This window comes from Dasypus novemcinctus, chromosome 4 (assembly GCF_030445035.2).
Source record: "Dasypus novemcinctus isolate mDasNov1 chromosome 4, mDasNov1.1.hap2, whole genome shotgun sequence".
NCBI classification, from domain to species: Eukaryota; Metazoa; Chordata; class Mammalia; order Cingulata; family Dasypodidae; genus Dasypus; species Dasypus novemcinctus.
In genome coordinates this window covers 43,386,455-43,407,453 of record NC_080676.1, presented here as the reverse complement: position 1 = coordinate 43,407,453, position 20,999 = coordinate 43,386,455, and the positions used below count along the sequence as shown (strand labels likewise).

Sequence of the window (20,999 nt, the reverse complement as noted above, 5' to 3'; positions counted from 1 at the left end):
GATATTTCACTCTCCAAGGTTAGAAAAATATTCATCTAAATTTTCTTTTGGCTCTTTACGTTTAGTTTACAGTTTTTTTGGTTTTAATTTGGCCTTTCTCTCCATATGCAGATATTTTGTTGGCTAATATGAGATAGGTATTCAACTTTATTTTTTCCAACTAGCAAATGGATGATTAGTAGGATTTATTAAGCTATATGGTTTCCCCTTATTTGAAATGCCTTCAAATTTTAATAAACAATCAAGTTTTGGTTACTTTTCCATAGTTATGAATAGACAATGTATAAACTGTTTGACTTTTTAATTGTATTATGTCAATTTATCAATATTGCCTCATGCCACCCTTTTTAAATTATATTTTTACTAAGTTTTCCAAATTTAGCAAATGAAAACACAAGATGCCCAATTAAATTTCAATTTCATAATCTCATGAGATATTTGGAAGAGACTTTCACTAAAAGTTACTGGATGTTCATCTGAAATCCAAATTTAATTGAATACCTGTATTTTATCTATTCCACAATCTGGCCATAAAATTTGCCTTAAATCTTCTTTTTCATTTGAAAAGTTCTAACTGACTGCCACAGTAAATATTGCCTCAAATAGCGGGGCTCCTGAGGGATCTGGAAACACCCAGACACTATAAGTAGGGCTGACAGTTCAGGAGTTTTCTCCACTGCAATTGGGCCCTACTTTGGGGTTTATGCTTCCCAGTGTGACAGAGGTGGACTCAGCTGTGGTTTCCCTACACATGGCTATTCTGCCTCTTCTATTTTAATTTATGGCTAGTACTAGAGTTGATAGGTGTATGGCTATGAGACTTAAATCTTTGGACTGTCCATGTGCCAGCTGGGCCCTGAATCTCAACAGAATTGCAATACCTCCTCTCCAGGTCACTGGACTCACCCAGGACAAGTAAGAAGAGATGATGGTGGACAACGACCATCCCAAGAAACAGAGAGAGTCTGCAACTGCAAGCAAGATAGTTCCATCCATCTGTCTCATGGAATATAAGCCTCCTCTCAGTTTGAGGCAGAGTGGACATCACCATCCCAGAATCATCAGGACTGGGGAATGAACGATGAACTAGAGCAGACTTACTGTTATTCTACTATAGACTTATTGTGATTCTAATAATGGAAGAACTTATATCATTGATGTGAAGGCAGTGACCACTGGAGGTTTTGAGGACAGGGAGAGGGAAAAATAGGTGTAATACAGGGGCATTTTGAGGACTTGGGAATTGTCCTGAATGACATTGCAATGACAGATATAGGCCATTATATATTTTGTCATAACTTAGAAAATTGTGTGGGAGAGAGTATAAACTACAATGTAAACTATAATCCATGCTTAGTGGCAATACTCCAAAATGTGTTCATCAATTGTAACAAATGTACCACACTATGAAGAATGTGGTTATTGTGGGAAAATGTGAGAGGAGCAGGGAATGGAGCATATGGGAATCTTCTATATTTTTCATGTGACATTTGTGTAACCTAACTATCTTTAAAAAATAAAAAAGAACAAAAAAGAAAGAATATGTTAAAAATAAAAAGATAAAATAATACTTGAAGATGTATGTAGAAATGAAATTCTCAAGGAATCCTTATTTTAAAAACCTCTCAAAAACCAGGTAGTCTTTACATATTCTCTGTAGCTCCCTTTCTCCATTTCTCCATTCTCCATTTCTCCCCCAGCTACTGACTCTTGAGATGAGCCACCATTGTTTCGGGATTTTGCTGCAATTTCTTTGAAGGACATTCCGTGGGTTTCTGGAAATTCAATGAAATAATAAAGGATGTAAAGCAACGGGAACAAAAACACAAAAAGTCCACTGAAGTCCTGCACAGAAGAGAAACACAGAGTTCCAATTAGCAGCTGTTTGACCCTATCTTTGTTCAGTAAATTTGCACAGTATAAGGCTGCTTACCATAATGTAAGTCAAAGACAGGGCTATGATGATATTGCAGGTCCAGTTGCTGAATGCAGCTAGTGCTAAAGCAGCAGGACGTGGTCCTTGAGTGAAAAACTCAGCCACCATGAACCAAGGCATGGGGCCTGGCCCAATTCCAAAGAAAGAGGTGAAGAAGAAGATGGCCACCAAGCTCACATAACTCATCCAGGCAAACTGAAACCGAGGGAACATAAAAGAAAGGTGGAACTTGGATATTTGGGTGGGTTGTCCTTTAGCTAAGTAGCTTCCCACTGAGTTTAGAGGTGACACAGCTCTCTTACTGATGTGCTTATGTAAAATCAACTACAGTTATCGTAGACTGAGGATAAATCTTTTGAGCATCATTAGGGCAAATACTCAGTTTGAAGAATTTATATGATGCTTAACATTTTCCTGTGAAAAAGATGAGGCAAGAGTCCACTGACCTTTGCTCTTCCCCATATCAGGTTTCTGGACTGGATGTATGACCATCCTGTGAAATAGGAGAGGAAGGCACTGGGCTCAGAACAGTTTCAGGTACTTGCCTGAAGTGAAGCAGGCAGCCACGTGGCAGAGCTGGGATTAGAACATGCTCGGAGCTAACCCTGGGGCTGTGCTCTAATCATGTTGTACACAGTCTCTCAGGTAACAAGCACAGTTTACACGCTGATGTCCAGTTGAAGCAGACCAGATAGGGAATCGATAGACAGATCTAGAATCTGGTAGACAAACTGTCACCATTGAACACATGTCCTCAATACCCCTGAGATGGCTGCTGGAAAACCTTCAAGAGAACTCCCATTCGGAAAGAGATACCTACAGGAAGCCATGAGAAGCCCTGGATATCCTCCAGGGGCCTTATCATAGGCCCTCCTGGGGGACTGATGGGTATGGTAATCAACCAAAGTAGCAAATAGCTGGGATTCCTCCCATGCCATTAGCAAAGGGGTGGAAATAATTAATGGTTTAAAAAGTAAGCACAAAGGCTGAACAGGCCCTCTCTTGCCTTTTAACCCCTATTCTGGCCTTCACCCTGGCATAGATCAAAATGCAAGTAAAACCTGGGCATTTATACTCTATAATGGGCAATTGTAGTCTGTAAATGGTCCCTATTTATCACTCTTTAGCTCCTTCTTCTTTACCTGGGACCCATGATCTGTTATTTTCACCCATTTCACTTCCCACCCTACCTTAGGAAATTACTGGCCTAATCAACATGGCATGCTTTTGAAATTCATTTCTTGCAGTTTAGCCAAGGACCTAGACAAAATCCAAGTACACAGTCTGTAAGAACCTAGTTGTCCCCTTTTCTTTATATAGCTCCTTAGTGTGATATGCCAGCCTTCTGTCATCTCCCAAGTCAATTTCAAATGCTTCTGACATACAAAGCACTTGAACAAAGAATTGCTATCATATGGTCACCAAAAGCTCAGTGTGGATACGAAACTTACTTGTGGACAAAATCCCGCTGACATCAAGACAGCACACCAAAACATCCAACGGATTCCAATGAAAAACAGAGAGTATCTCCTCCCTCTCTTCTCCACAAGGAATACCTGGGGAAGTTAAAAATATATTTCTTAGTTTTATAGGTCACCAAATACTGACTTTAGACATAAATAGTTCTTTTCTTTCAAAAGAACCTGGAAGGAAGCAGTTCTATTATTCCATTTTACAGATAGTGATCTAGGAGGGTCAGCTCTGCCCAGAGCTGGTCTCAGTAAACAGAGGTAATTGACAAACACCTGTTTAACTGGCCTTTCTAGAGGTAGAATCATAGCTGTACTGCTACTCTAGTACAGAAGGTGTACATTCTGGATCACTCCCAATAGATTTCCTGCATATTTAAACATGAAGTTTCAGCATAAAATGTCATAAATTTCTCTTCTGATAATTGTCCTGTTATAGTTAACTACAGAATCCTGAAACAAGTTAGTTATTAACTATTCCATCCAATATTCTGACTGCTAATAAAGTCAACTCATGATCATTCACCTGACATCACGCTCAATTTAATCATTTTACCATAATCCTCAGATCTGTGCTTTTCTGGTGTGGCTAAATGTATCTGGTGCTGATAATAGCCTGTGCATAAATTCAAAATTGTTTCCAAGTGTACCTAGTCCCCAAAATGGCCAAATAAGTAATATAGGCCCTACAGTCTTTGAATGTTCAGAAAGGATGTAAGATTGAATCTGTATTTAGGGTTGCCTCCAGATGGAATGTGGAAGATAGGCTAATCCAAGCTGGCTTGGATGTGGAGCCACCTGGAGGAAATAACTTATCTGATACTAAGATCAAACACTGAAGAAACTAACCAAAGGTCTGTTTGCATACCATCACTGTTAGTCTCCTTAATCCTATATCCTCTGAATAAAAGGGTCTGGAAAACGCTATTTGGGGCTCGGTTTTTATTAGGACAAGAGTCCGCCGAGCCTGGCAGGTCGAAATAAACCAACTTACTTCTCGGTGCTCTCGTGTCCTGGCCTTCGATACAGCGCACACCCGATTTCTCTACAACAGTGCTAGATGTGAAGTAATTCATTTGAAAAGATAGCCTTTGGCAAAGGTTAAAGTCTTTTTTGTTCTATTTCAGCAGCTATGTCATTGATTTCTTTGGGTCTGTTGACATTTACATTAATAGTTAAGATTTACAACGAGCTCACATAGAGTTTGCTAATACACCTTTGCCTACTCAAGGCTGGTGACTCACAAAAAGGACTACCTGTGACAATTTCTCACCTTGCTGAGTAAATTGACTAGGCACACCAGTCTTTTGGTGTGTCAATAACAATGATATCCTTAGTATATTGAGCTTTTGCTCTGAAATATCTGGGAAACATTTATTTTCACCTACGGAGAAAGCCCCTTTCGTTTCAGAGGTACATTCGTACTTCAGATAGCATGAGACAGATGTGGGAAAAAGAAAGTATATATTAAAATTTCTCTGAAAATTGTAACTTTCAGTGTTGACTTGATGACTCTGTTTCAAGCCACCAAGAAAACAGAAGCATTTTCAGGATCAAGGGTTTTACTATGTGTTTCTTCAGTTTCTGAAAAATTATCTCCTTCATTGGGAAGATTTTTATTTTCCTAATAAACTCTAAAACTGCACACCTTGAAAATTGAGTTGGGCTGTCTCTTTGAAGTAGGCTGGATGAGCGCTATAGAGTGGAGGTGAAATTTGTTGCTTGTCAGTGGTTAGAAGTGTTTGCCCAACTATAATCCTAATTTTTGTTGTGTATCACTTACATCCTGGGTGACAAGCTAGAGTTTACTGGTAACTGCTTCTCCTCCAGGTCCATGTTGCATTCAGTTTTCTCCATATTTCTTTCCATGTTTCTCTCTGCTATTACAGGATCTCTTCTACAAACCCATTAAATGGAAGTTCATATGGAATGGAGTCCATAATTCAGAATGGAGTTAGGATAGTCTATTTTCCTGCATACTCATTTAGTTTGTTCCTTCCAATTAGTGAAGTAAACATTATCAGCATTTATTTCTATTGGCATATATTCATTTGCAAGGATACACAGAATTACTTAACATCATTGGTTATGTCTGGAGAAGGGGACTGAGTGACTGATGGACTGTCCTTGTTGTAAGTTTTGAACATTAAAGCAACTTTTCAAAAACAAATAATTACCTGGATTGCCAGGTCACAGGTAATTCCATGTTTGACTTTCTGAGGAACCACCAAACTGTTTCCCACTGTGGCTATACTATTTTACATTGCCATGAATATGTATAAGGGTTTCTAATTCTCTGCATCCTCAACATTTGTTTTTTTCCATTTTTTAAAAATAGCCATCCTAGTTGGTGTGAATTGCTATCTCACTGTAGTTTTAATTTGCATTTCTTTAATGGCTAATGATCTTGAGCATGGTTTCATATACTTATTGGCCATTTGAACATCTTTGGAGAAATGTCTAGGCAAACCTCTGACCCTTTTAAAATTAGGTTGTTTGTCTTTTTGTTGCTGACTTGTTGTAGGCTTTCTTTATATATTCTGGATATTAAACCCTTATTAGATATATGGTTTCCAAATATTTTCTCCCATTCTGTAGGTTGTTATTTACTTTCTTGATAATGTCCTTGATGCTCAAAAGACTTTAATTTTGAAGAAGTCCATTTTATCTAAATATTTTTGTTCCTTATGCTTTTTGTATAAAATTGAAATGTTTGTTGCCCACTATAAGGTCCTGAAGACTTTTTGCCTTTGTGTTCTTGTGCTGGTTTTGTAGTATTTGCACTTATATTTAAGTTGTTGATCCATTTATAATTAGTTTTTGTACATGTTGAGTGGTATGAGTCCATATTCATTTATTTGTCTGTGGATTTCCAGTTGTTCTAACACTATTTATTGAACAGACTATTCTTTTGCTCATTGAATTGACTTGGCACCCTTGTTGACAGTCAAGTGGCCATAGATGTATGGATTTATCTCTGGAGTCTCACTTGTATTCCATCAGTCTGAATGTCTATTTTATGACAGAACCATACTGTTTTACTTACTGTACCTTTTCATTAAGTTTTGAAAACAGGAAATCCTCCAACTTTGTTTTTCTTTTTTAAGATTCTTTTTGTTATTCAGGGCCCTTTTCAATTTCATATGATTTTGTGGGCTAGCTTATCCATTTCTGCAAAAAAAAAAGGCTGCTGGAATTTTGATAGGGATTGCACTGAATTTGTAAATCACTTTAAGTAGTATGGACATCTTAACAGTAGTATACCTTCCAATCCATGATCATGGGATGTCTTTCCATTTATTTAGACCTTCTTTAATTTCTTTCAACAATGTTTTATAGTTGTCAGTGTACAAGTCTTTTACCTCTTTGGTTAAATTTATTCCTAGATATTTGCTTATATTATATGCTATTGTAATTGAATTTTCAAAATTTCCTTTTCGGATTGTTCATTATTAGTGTTTAGAAATTTAACTGACTTTTGTATGTCTTCCTTGTATTCTGCAACTGAGCTGAAATAATTTATTAGTTCTAGTAGCTTTCATATGGATTCATCAGGATTTTTAATATATAGAATCATGTCATCTGTAAATAAGGACATTTTATTTTTTTAGAAAGGAACAAGTTTATTTTCCTCTAGTTATTTAGTTAAAACCCCAATAAATTTGAAAAATATTTTCCCCAAGAACCGTCAAGATAAAAAATCATGGGAATCATGGAAGGAGAGGAAACTAGGTTGAAGAGCCAATATTGATAGAAATGACAAGACATGGGTTGATTCCCAGGGCATAAGTACACTGAAGGAGAAGAAACCCAGGGCTTCATACAGAGAAAGGTCCTTTGTGACCCAAGTGAGTTCTTAATTCACAAGCCAGTGACTAAATTGCAACCCAAGAGACAGGCAAAAACAGTGTCCACCTTCTCGGTTATGTCTAATCATAACAGGACTTATCCACAAGTGTGGCTGGGTTATCACAATTAGGATTTCTTCCTATAACCTCTTGTTGTACACACCTAGTGCATATGGAGAAAAATCATTGAGCCCTCTTGCTATTACAAGTTTTTCCCCTTTTCTGGACAGGGGACAATTGAATTATTTATGTAGACTACTTACAGAGACAACAGTGAAAACTACGTTAACAATACCAACTCCAATCATTGCATAGTCAGGATGGCTGATTCCAGCTATCTCAAAAATGTGGGTTGAGTAGGAAAGAATCTGAAAAGTAAAGAACAGTTTAGCCTTAATCAAGGAACCTACTACATATGGCCTTAAAGTAAAAAATATTTTAGGTACATAGAACTTCAGAGATTTCGTCCACCCTCTCCTTCCCAGAAGGGAGAATCCACAGTCTTTCTTCAGTGTTCAACACCTTCTGATAGCTTAAAAGTCTTTTCTTTTCTGGGAAACAGATGTAGCTCAACCAATTGGGCTCCCTTCTACAATATAAGAGGTCCAGGGGTCAATGCCCAAGGCCTCCTGGTGAGTGCAAGCTGGCCTATGCAGCGATCTGGCCCACATGGAGCGCTCACTCATGCAGGAATGTGGCCCCATACAGGAGTGCTACCCTGTGTGGGAATGCTGCCTTGCATGGGAAAGCTGCCCTGCACAGAAGTGCCAGCTGAAGCAGAGAGCTGGCACAGCAAGATGATGCAACAAGAGACACAAAGGAGAAAAAATAAGAAGATGAAACAGAACAGGGGAGTTGAGGTGGCTCAAGAGAGTAATTGCCTCTCTCCCACTCCGGAAGATCCCAGGAATAGTTCCCAGAGTCACCTAATGAGAATACAAGCAGACACAGAAGAACACACAGAGAATGGACACAGAGAGCAGACTATGGGGGAAAGGGGGTGGGGTGGGGAGAAATAAATCTTTTTTAAAAAAGTCTCTTATTTACCAGAAAATTCTGCTACTGCATTTTCTTTCTCTTATAATTTCAATTGTTTAAACTTTTTGTTCAAGTCTACCATATATGTAAAATGTGCACATATGAGAAGTGTAAATCTCAATTAATTTTCACTAACTGTACACACCCATGTAATCAGCACAGAGATGAAGAAAAAAATTTATAACCCTCCAGAACCCATATATATCTTTCAACCCATTGTGTGTGGCATACTATAATCATACTTCTAACACCATAGTTAAATTTTGCTTAGTCTTGTACTTTATACATGTTTTATTCAACTTCTCTTGAACATTACTTTTGTAAATATCATCCATATCATTGCATTGATTTGTAAACTGTTCATTATCATTGGTATATAGTCTTGTATGGTATTGATATACCACAATTTATTTACCAATTCTACTATTTATGCATATGTGGGTAGCTGCCAGTGTGAGGGATTAAGAGTAATGCTGCTATGGACATTTAGTACAATTCTTTTGGTTAAGTAAAAACATATTTATATCTAGGAATAGAATTACTCAGCCACAGCATATGTATATGTTCATCTTTGGTAGATACTGTCAAACAATTTTCCCAAGAAGTGTCAATTTTATGTTCTCACCAACATGTGCAAGAGTTCTGGATGCTATCACATTCAATCCAATGTTTTCCAATAGTCTCAGTGGAGATAGAGAAACCTGGTTCATATCCTCCCTAACAGACTTTTATTATTTCGTTGTGTTTATAATAGTCATTTAAGTCATTCAGTCTACCTGTCTTTCCCACATAAACATGTCCTGTTGCTGGCACCTTTTCTAGCACCCAGGTCTGGAACAGGAGGACTGCATAGACTACGTGTTCGGTGAGTAGTGGCTGACAGCACGCAGTGAACTTTCCCGCCATGTTTAGGCTTCCCATCAACCTCAGAGTCAACATTTCCTGGATGCCTCTCTAAGTCAGGCACTGGGCTAGAACAGGAGGCAGAGAGGTTAATAGAAACTGTTGTATATTGAGGCAGAGTCGAGACAAGAGGCACCATTTTGGTCTCTGAGTCCCAAAGTTATGTAAGAGTTATTAGAAAAAATTGAATATCACAGTCCCCTTAAAGGAGGACAGATATTATAGCAGAGCAGTATCTGGCTTGTACAGTGAGGTTCATGTCTTCTATTTCTTCAAATGATGGGAATTACTTCCTTTGCCTCCCCCAAATCTCTGCCCATCTCTCATTCTCCCTCAAAGTGTCCCTTGTGGATCGTAGATTGGCCCAGTACACTATGGCAGAAGCTGAATCACATTTTAACATCAATGAAAAGGGATGAGTAATATTCTTTATCTAGTTACTTAACAAAAGCTTACAATTTTTTCCTATTCCTAATAGTTAGCAGAAACATTCTAGTCTATATAATGTAGGGGTTTCAACTGAAAACCAGAAAGCTAGCTACTTTATTTTTCAGGATGCTTTTCAATCATGCATTATCTACCCTCACTTACCATGATCATGCCAGTTCACTCTTGCATATTATATTGTGCCATCTCCCCAAATGGTACAAAATTTGTTGGATGGCTGGAGCTTTATACCTGCCTATTTGGTACAATGCCTTTAAGTAGTGCATTGTGAGGCATAAAATTCCTTTTTGCCCTCGTTATCAGAAGTCCTAAATTTGATACGAAATTCTAAAAGCCCCTTATAATTCTGAGTTTTTAGATGTTGATTTTTCTTTTTTCTTTAGGTGCTTGGGCTGGGGACTGAACCTTAGACCTTGTATGTGGGAAGCCAGTGCTCAACCATGGAGCCACGTCAGCTCTCCTGAGTTGGTTTTTAGCTTGTTTGATTGTTGTTTGTTTTTGTTTGTTTGTTTGTTTCTTGGAGGTACCAGGGACAGAACCTGGGACTTCCCATGTGGGAGGCAGGCACTCAATTGCTTGAGCCACATCTGCTCCCTTCTATTTATATTTATTTATTCATTTTATTATCTTTTGCTTTTTTCTCCCCTTCATCTTAATGTATACATAATACCATTGATTTTAGACATTTTTTAAAAATTGAAGCTAGTTTTAAACAGTAGTTGAGGCAACACAAAGAAAATTAATGCATGCTCAATACGCAATTGTTCAGTAAGTCATGATGTCAACATTTTAAAATGTCTTTTAACTACTTAAACTTCTACCCTTTACCATCTCTCCCTAATTTTACTTTGCTCTGAAGAGTTAGAGGGAGTTCTTAAACTTACTACATTGGTTCCATAAAACTGCTGATTCATGTAGAGCATCATTGCTACTAGAGTGGGCTTCCAGTAGCTGGCATTGGTGAAGAGTTTAATTATGGAGACTTCCTGTTCACATGATGCATCTTTTTTTTTTCTCTTCTCATGCCAGTGATGTCTTTGGAGACATCATCATATCCTCTGAGTCTTTTCAAGCCTGTCCCCAAAAATGATCACATTGAATCAACTCAGTTTAAAAAATAAATAAATAATTTTATTTTCTTAATAAAAGAGCTAGAGGTCTTTTCATCCTTTTGAGTACTTAATAGTATGGGTGTTAGAAATTACTTTTTGTTCAATTAAATTCTGCTCTTTGGTTAATATCAACAAAAAGCTAATTTGGTTTCATTCCAAGACAAAGAAAACTATAATCCTATTCTCTAAGAAGCACAAAATTGGAAGGGTCTTTTAGAAACGTCTGACAATGTCCAATATCGTCGATGTAGGTTTCTGGTTTGGGCTGGAGTAAATGCTTGTGAGTGCAAAATGGCATGGAGTTATACTTTAACCTTATTTTGTCCTTTGTTGTTTAAGGAAACAAGTCTTCTCACTTTTCAAAAAGAGCATAATGTTCAAACCTGACAACTTTTAACATTTTGCTTTTTACAAAATCAAACTCTAAAAGGTATCTTTTCATTTCAAACTGTTGCAAAACATTTGTTCTTTAATCTTAAAAAAATATATAGTAATAAAAATAGTCAAAAAAATAACATGGGAAAATCACATTAAAGTGATTTTACACACTCTTCTTCATGTAACCACTGCCTTCATTCGAAAGGCATTGCTACCAATTGCAAGAGCAACAATTCATGATCATTTTTACATAAGCTGAAAATTCTAAAACAATAGGTAGAAAAAAAACCCAACCCCCATACTTACTATCCTTTGCTTTGACTTCCTCATCCACCTTGATATAAAGGTATCTGGGGCTTTCAGGACAGAAGAAGAGCAGCAGAGACTGTAGGACAACTGGCACCACAGATAGGCCAAGCAAGACGTGCCACAGATCCTGATTGCCAAGGATAAAGCGGAGGCCCAGAATCTGAAATGGTAGGTAAGAAGCATATCAACTGCAAAGCACTTTGGGGCTGCCTTTTACAACAACGTGTTGAAGAAGCATCTAGGCTGTTTAATAATATTTCCTAACAGCTTTGGTTCAGGTTTGCACAAGATGGAAACTTTTACTAATGTACCTAACCTTAACTAAATTAGATTTATGTGTTTTACAAACAGTTCATCTATTAACGAAAATAATTTTACCAATTCCACTGGGACATTTAAGATGGGAATCAAACAAACTTTTAAAAAATATTTGATATTGAAAGAAATGCACAACTGTGTTCTCCAGATGGAATAATGCTATATTAAAATCATGAATAATTTTGGACCTTTGTTTAAGAATTCTTTCTGAGAACTTAGGTAGAATGGGATTCATTCAAAGGACAATGACTCTGATGAGAACCAGCTTTGTTGTCCCTACTCCAGTGGCTCACAGACTGCCCCTGAGGAGCCCAGGGCTGAGTTCCATGGAGTCCCTGGGAGATGAGGGGTAGCCTGGGCTGCAGGCCCCCAGGAGCTAAACAAGAGCTGCTCTGGTCGTCATGTACATATTAGATTTCCAATTATGATTCTGAAAGTGAAGAACATCCCGGTGCCAAATATTGAAATTCCCTGTTTCTTGAAATCTGAATAGAATATTTTAATTCTAGAATAATTAGCTCCAGAACTTCAAGACTAACCTGTGGCTCATCACGTCACATCCAGGGCCCACTCCACAACTCCAAGGAGAAAAGTGGAGAGTGGTAAAAATTTACCTTTGAACAAAAAGCCTGTGTCTCCACATCACCTTCACCACCACTGGTGGATTTGGTTTTACTCTTTGTGCTGATCCAGAGAGGAAGAGGATGGGTGAAGTAGGGGATGGGGTGTTTTTACCTGACTAGTAAGAATGCCTGTGATGATGGCCAGCTGGTGGAAGGCGCCAAGAGCGCCCCTGAGAGAGGTGGGAGCAATTTCACTAATGTACATTGGAACCAGGACTGATATAATCCCTGCAAGAAACAGGAACATAAAAGTTAAAGTACAACCAGTACTATCTCAGTAATAATGATTTTCTGTAAAATCCCTCTGAATCCATTGGAGGGAAAAGCTCGTTTCTAGCCATGGAAGCATTATCCAAAAAAATATATATTGTTGGAAAGACCCCAACTGAAGTTGTGATTGGAAATATGAGTAGAAGAAAATGGTTAGTCATGGATTTGGTAATCCTTCACAACATTGTCTTAATTAGCTAAAGTCTATTTAAATATTATTTACTTTAGATCATAATACATTAGATTGCCTTCAGAAAAGAGAGTGAAGAATGCTTTGATAACATTCTTAATCTAAACTCATGAGATTAAAGGGAATTAGAAATTATATGGACAACCTTTTCACCTGAGAGAGGTGGGAAATGACTTGTCTGAGGTCACAGTGCAATAGAGCCTTGGCATGAGAACTACAGCTCTATTTGAGTTTGCACAATGTGGTGGTGCCTCAAGACCACTGTTAGGGGGTGGTGGGGTATAGATAGATGGGAAGAGGTCAAGGAATCAGGGACTCTGGAGATCCTTTCCCCCAATCACTTCACCCAGAGCAACCCAACTCCTTCTTTATTCTTACCAAATATAGACTTCAGAATAGATTTTTTTTGAGGAAGGTCTTTTGCTGATTAAAGGAATACCCAAAAAAAATAAATAAATAAACACTCTAGTCACTTCTGCCTTCTGTAGCTTTCTTAAATGCAGATGTAATCGGTCATGTTGGAAATGCAGTGCTCAGCCATTTGATGATTGCATAAAAAGGTCAGAGACTATCAATAAGTCAAGGGTGAATTCATTATCTGGCATTTTCTTAAGAAATTTAAAATAAGATTTTTTGGAGGATGCCTCTTACAGACTGCCTATCAAAGGAAATGGATGGTCTCTGTGTTATGGGTTATTATCTGAATCTTTCAGGAAGGAAACCAAGGTTCTGAGTTAATTTATCAAAGGTCCAGACAGAAAGAGCCAGAGACAGTGCCAGAATGGATTCACTATGTATCCAAAGCTCTCTCTAGGGTGTGTGCTGATTTTTCACCTTGTAAAGCTACCCTGACCTTCAGTTATTTGTATTAACACTGACAATAGTGAAAACAGACATTCAATTAAGTTATTAACTTAAGGATATTCTAGACGTGTGCTTCAACTGATCACTTATAACACTTCTATTCTACAGGTTAAAGTGTTATAAATATTTAATGTGTAATTTTGTCCTCCCGTGACAACAATACACAAAAACATGCACACTCACAAAACCAGAGGTCACACCTATTTATAAATAAGACTGCATAAAAAAGTGTTTGTGTGTTTTGAGTGTGTGTGTGCTTGTTGGGGGAGACTGGGCACTAAGCATGACCCATGGATATTAGTACTTTGAAAGGCTGCTGTAATTTAGGAAAATGGATTAAAACCACAGCCCAGAGCAGTCAGAATCAGGCTTCTTTGGCATTAGAGGTTAAAGATTCGGTGATTGGCTTTAGAGCTGAGCGACCCTCCTCCTCATGCCTCTGCTGATACTTTCCTTTGGGAAGTTTGAAAAGCTGTTTACAAGAATGAATGATTCCTGCTATTCCAATGTGACATTCACAGAGGAGCCATCTTCCTCCACCCTGAGCTCCTGGTCAGTAATTGTCTATCTCCTTCTGACTGATTCTCTCTTCCTTCAGTCACCACGACTTTACCACTTCAACCAGCCACGTGTGAAATCAGACAGGGTCAGGGAAGATGGACTGACAGATGGGCCCGGGGTGCCAAGGTCTTGACAGGTGAAAGATACAGAAGCACAAGAAGCCATGTAGACCTGAAGGGCAGAGTTTGGGGTTCTGGATGTCGCAGTCTTCTCCTATTCACTGTCAATCAGGAGTAATAACAGCTGGCATCTCTTGAACCCTCACTGCATTCCGATTCTATCTTGACCACTTTACATGCATTCTCACAAGGACTTCATTAGGTATATGTTATTATCATCTTCATTTAAGTGAGGAGGAAACTGAGAGCCAGAGTTAAGTAATTCATCTGAGATCATACATTTAGCAATGGTATCACTGCCATGGACAAGAACATAGCATCACAATTCCCATTTACTGGTCCCTACCCCCCCAATCCAAGACTTTGACTTTGTTCTATTACCTTTCCCTTTTGTGACACCACCTTAGGCTCAAAAAAAAATTCTTGCACGTTACCACATCTTATTTTAGAATCTCTCAGACAAAGATGTGTGTGTGTGAGAGATTTACCACAATAGAGTCCTGATATGCCTCTTCCTGAAATGATAAGAATGTGAGAAGGTCCCAGTTTCGAAAGCCCCATCAAGAGAGCTCCAACTAACGCAAGACAGTTAGCTACCCACAAAGCTTTGATGCTGAAATTTGAAAAAGAATTATAAATTCAGCACTAAAACCTAATAAATGGATTTACTTTCAGAGCATGATAAGATATTAACCTGAGTGACTATTTTAATTTTACTGTAAAAACTACTTAGGAACTTTAAACCAGAGTTCTACTTTGACTTAACTATGAACAAAAGGGTATACAAAAAAGCATATTGATGATGGGAGAATCTTGGTTACACTAGCCTGCCCTTCACCTTTGCATAGAGATAATTCAGTACTGGTGATGACTAGTTTAACACTTCAGACATTCTTTCAAACAGTTACTGTGGCAGTTTGATATTATTTATGCATTCCAAAAAAGAAGGATTATGTTTGTAAACTGGTCTTTTCCTCTTTGCATGATATCCTTTGATTGTATTTGATTCAGCTGAGATGTCTTTCATTAAATTATGTTAAGATTAGGGCTTTGATTCCTCCAGTCAGTAGGGTATAACACAGGTTAAGTCCCACCTGGTGAAGTGCTGCTATTAACCAGCATGCACTCAAGAAGACAGACAGAAGAAGAGAGAGAGCTTTGTCAGTTTTGATCCTGGAGACAGAGGAAGAGAGAGAATTCCATAGATACCACGGAAGAGAACTTTTGTCAGCTTTGATCCTGTGGCTCTGGGAAGAGAAACAGCCATTCAAATTGATAGTTTACAGCTAAACTTGTGAAGAGACCAGAGCAGCTGGTAAGGCCCAAGAAACCAGGCAGAGATTATCCACCATCTTGCTTCAATATATGGCAACAGAATTTGGTGAGAAAACAGCCTTGATCTCGACTCTTTATGGCATGTAAATGTATGCTTTTACCCCAAATAAATACCCTTTAAAAAAGCCAACAGATTTCCGGTACTTTGCATCAGCACCCCTTTGGCTGACTGAGACAGTTACTAATTAAGTTTGTTACAAGTTGATTGCTTTAGATGATACTTCTTTAGTGATAGCTAAATTAAATTCTATAGTTGTAATCTGAGATTCCTAGTTTCTTTGTTGTTGTTTTTCAATGGTACAGGCTTTTAGTTGTAGATAATGAGAGGAACTTTCAATGTTAATTTTCCTTTTGTGAGAATTATGTGGAAGTAAATTAAAACATACTTTTACTTTAAGCCTTACTGTAGAGAATTATTTATATTGTATGCCAGCATATTGCCAGGAACTTGGATAATTTCAACCATCTATATAATAAAACAGGCCTTAGTAAAAAAATATCAATTTCAAAATTCAGCATATGAAAATTGAAAAGTACTTGCAAGTATGTCACGCTTTTATTTCTGTGATAGGAAAGTGAGATACACAAAAATCTTTTATAAGTTAAGTAGATGACATTAAGTTTATTAAGGTCAATAAAAGAATTCGAGTGAGTAGGTGTGCAAATGTTTGCTTCATGAAGAAAGGTAAACATCTCATTATTATGCTCTTGTTGGGATTAAATCATGTTCCAAAAAGAGCATGTTCAGTTTCCAACCCCTGGCCTTGTGGTTATGAACGCATTTGTAAATAGGACCACTGAATGTTATTAGTTATTTCTTACAATAACACAAATTGGTATTTAGTTTGTGCCCAGACTGAGCAAGAGTGGGCCTTAATCCAATATGGCTGAAGTCCTTATCAGCAAGAAAATTGGACACAGGGCAGGAGCCACGGGGAGCAGCCAGAAGCTGGAAGTTAAGAGAACCCGGAAAAAAATGGAGATGACACCACCATGAGCATTGCTGTGTGATGGAAAAGCCAAGGAGCCCCAAGATTGTCGGACAGCCAGAACATGCAGATTCAGGAGGATGCAAGCCTTCTAACATCTGAAACCACTGGCCAATACATTCCTGTTGTTAATACAACCCATTGTATGGTATTTGTTTTTGCACCTCAGAAACAAATAGGGTTCAGTGTTTCAAAAATTGCTGGGTGAACTTTTTCTAAGCAGCTATAGTTAACACAAGAATTTTTAAAAAATAGAGAGGGGAACAGATGTATTTCAAGTGGTTGAGTGCCTGCTTCCCACATCTGAGGTGCATAAGGGCCTGGGTTGAATTCCTGCACTGGTACCTCAAAAAAGAAATACTATATAATCTCATACAGCAACGATTATACAAAAACCAGGTGGTAGGCTAAATAATGCACTTCTAATTCCCAGACTCTGTGAATATGGCAAAAGGGATTTTACAAATCTGATTAAGTTAAGGATATTTTGAGATTAATCTAGTCTGTACAGGTAGACACAATGATATAATCACAAGTAAACTTTTAAGAGGGAGGCAGAGGGAAATACTACTGCAGAAGAGAAGGTGACTTGATGACAGAAGTAGAGATTGGAATGGTGCACTTTGAAGATGGAAGAACAGACCACAAAATAAGGAATAGAGGTGCCCACAAGAAGCTGGAAAAAGGCAAGGAATGATGACAGACATTCTCCCCTCAGAGCCTCCAGAAGGGTCCAGCCCTACTGACACCTTGATGGTAGCCTGATTTCAACTTCTGACCTCCACAACTGTAAGACAGTAACTTGTGATGTTTGAGCCATTGAATTTGTGGTCATTTGGAAAAGCAGCAATAAGAAACCAATACAAACCATTTGATGGAAATAAACGGTAAACAATTACCAACTACCTTAAGGCTGGGGAAATAGAGGTATTATTTTTTTCTCACATTGTAGATGGGGGAAAATGTTTTAGAGACTCCTCCAAACAACTTGCTCATTTTCACACAGTAAGTGATAGCACTAGGACTTGTTCTGTGTGAAACCAAAGTTTAATGCGTCATTTTCATCAGTTCCATTAAATTCCTACCATTTTTAATAAAAAAGCATGCACGTGTATTCAAAGGAAAGCTATGTATGCCTTCCTTGACTCATGTGTGGGTTGCCCAGACCATGTTCTGTTCATATGTGGTTTTTAAATTGTAAGCACACAGCCCCTGGAAAATCTCCACTTGCAAACCTGAAACAATTAAATATTGGCTATAGACATTATGTACTATTACATAAGTGCAACAAAGACTTCCTTTAGCAATAACGGAAGGAATACATTTTTACTTATTTATTTTTAACTGGTGGAGAAATGACCCTGGCAATAAGGAAAAATCATGTCATCTCCTAGTGATTCTCCCCAGGAAAATAAATTGTTTTATGGGATAGTTAGAACTCTTTTTTCTTAATTTTAAAGTTGAAATTTTGAATTTTAGGGCTGTTTTTCAAGGAGGATCATTTTTCTGCTGGGAACTGGAAGAAGCATCACTTTTAGTTTACCGTAGACCAGCAGATAAATGGCCATTTGACATTGTTTTGTTGTTTGATTTTTATGATGCTAAACCCTAAGGTTTAGGAGAACCTGCATCCTGGTTCCAGGATTAGGACACTAATGAAATGTTCTAAGATAAAATACAGCACCTGTCAAAATTTCATTTAAATGAGGGTAAACAATGGTTTCAGTTTTATCTTCAGGGATAGAAAGAAGTATAAAGTATCAGTAACTTCTAAAAGAATTGGTTTGTTCATATTTTAAAAATTAATTTAAGTTTGCTTAATTTAATTTTCTTTAGTCATACTCTAGAAAAGTCCCCATTCACTGCTTATGACGGATTGGTACAAATGGAAATTGATGTTTAAGAACGCTGTATTTTTTTATTCCGATTTAAAGTTTGACTAAACACCATTAAGTTGGTAAATATTTGAGAAAATGATCATTTTCTTTTATGGTAGAGGAAAGTCCCTTTCATAAAGGAATGAGAAAAAAATTTGGGTTATCATGATACCCTTTATTTAAGAAAACTTCTTATAGTCTTATTATATAAAAGCTCTGATATAAGAGGAAGAAGTTATCAGCATTTTAAGAACAAGAGATAAAAATTATAATTTGTACTGCAATTGGTAAATGAATTGTAATCCAGAATTATAAAGCTAGTTGCCTAGATAGTTATTTACATCTTTAAAGGCTTTTGTGTTTTTCCAAATTTTCCATATCTGGTCTATATTGTTTTTACATTCAGGAAAAATGTAATTAGTACAGAAAAACTGAGCTTAATGAGCAGGAAATGAATCTAAAGAAAGCAATAATTATTTGATTTCCTGATTTTATTTCCTCTCTATATAGGGGTGAAATCCTTATGTCTTTTAGTATGTCATGATTAAGTGATACTTCAGGGTAAAAGAGTTCCACTGAGATTTCAATACAAAACACCTAATAGAAACCAGAGTTGAGAAATGACGCCACTGCTTCATCTCTGGTTGGGGCTTTGGGATAGCAGTAGTAGCAGCTAGAACCTCCATACTAAGTTCACTGGGCAACTGTGAGTTTGGGATATTGAAAGGACCCAAGGCCTTGGCTGATCCAAATGCTAAACTGTCATTTGAAAATGAAAAACTGGATGATTTGAGAAATGGAGAGATTTGTTAAAGCAAACAGCAGACTCCCAAGTTAAAAATTCCAATCTTGGCTCTTCTCTTGAGTTCCTGACTTAACCATTTGTGCAGTGGTATCCTAAGATGGTTTATAACTTACAAAGCAGAGAATCAAAGCACTTATCTAGAAATATACACCAAACCTACTTTTGCTGTAAATACCTCTACAGTTAACTAGATTGTTGAAACAACTTTCTCCATTGACCTGATCTAACATGGACCTGCATTATAGGTCATGAATTCGACAAACAACTCTAAAACTATCCCACAAAAGGAAAGAGCTTAGCTTTCTAAACAAAGTCTAACAAAAGCAATATATTAAAGTTTCTGTGTTTAATGCTTAGTTATGAAATTCTCCTACCTTCCAAGCTTGTCCCCAAGCAACCCACCAAATAATGATGCAATCATTCCACCAATTGCAAAGCTGTATACAGACAGGGACCAGAGCATGGCAATCAGTTGAGCAAACTCCATACTCTCTTCCTCGGCCAAAGGGGTTGGGATGGGGTTCATAGGGTGTGGGACTATAGGCACGTCCTCTGTGCTGTTGACAGTATACTCGTTAGTGGCCTTTTGGTCATCCAGTGTGGTCAACACACGTCTATAATGGGATTCTATTACCTGAGGAAATAAAGAAAAATAACTCCAGTATTTTAAATATGCCAGATACATTGTTTTTGTTTTTCCTTTGAAACGTTTGTTAGGTATTCAAATAGGGTCATCCCAATTATGTGTTATACCCATATAAGCATGGATAATTTTATTTATAGATGACCATATCTATAAAACAGTAGTCACAGATTTAGTGGCAATGGGAAGCAGGCATGAGACAGTTTGAGATTATTTTATGAATCCAAAAAAGAGAAAAATTATGTTCATAAACTTGATTGAACTGTTGGAGGACTTGACCCAGGTTGAGTGTCTGTCCCTTGCTGGGTCTGATATAAAATGGACACTCCCTTAAGAAGACAAAGGGGAACAGAGAGAGCGCTGTCATTTTGATCGTGAGGCTCTGCAGAGAAATGAGTCTTTCGCCTGATAGTGTGCAGCTGACCTTGAGAAGAGAACAGAATAGTTGAAACTGATATAGAAGACCTAGAAAGAAATGAGCCCTACGGCAGCCTACAGCTTAGCATGAGGATACCCAGAAGGGAAAACTGAACCCTCACAGAGATTGCCCGTCATCTTGCTTCAGCAGGTGGCAGCTGAGTTTGGTGAGAAAGTAGCTATTATAGTACCTGTTTTTTTTTTTTACGGTTTATATTTTATTTATTTCTCTCCTCTCCCCCCACCCCCAGTTGTCTGCTTTCTGTGTCCAGTGGCTATGTGTTCCTCTGTGACCACTTCTATCCTTATCGGCAGCACCAGGAATCTGTGTTTCTTTTTGAGTTGGAATGCCCACAGCCTTAGGACTATAACATTTTACCCAAATAAACATCCATTATAAAAACCAACAGATTTCTGGTACTTTGCATTGGCACCCTTTGGCAGACTGACAAAAGGCAGGAACAAATAAGTGAAGGAGGCAAGAAGTACCTTGATGACTGGAGGGAAAAATGAGAGATTAATAGGGAGCAATAAGGATTATGAAGCAG

General features: G+C 37.7%; 1 pseudogene; it reads right to left on the bottom strand.

The window, feature by feature from the left end:
- Positions 1–6,895: 6,895 nt before the first annotated feature.
- On the bottom strand, positions 6,896–14,987 carry LOC101433314 (solute carrier family 2, facilitated glucose transporter member 2-like; annotated as a pseudogene).
- Between the last annotated feature and the right edge of the window lie 6,012 nt (positions 14,988–20,999).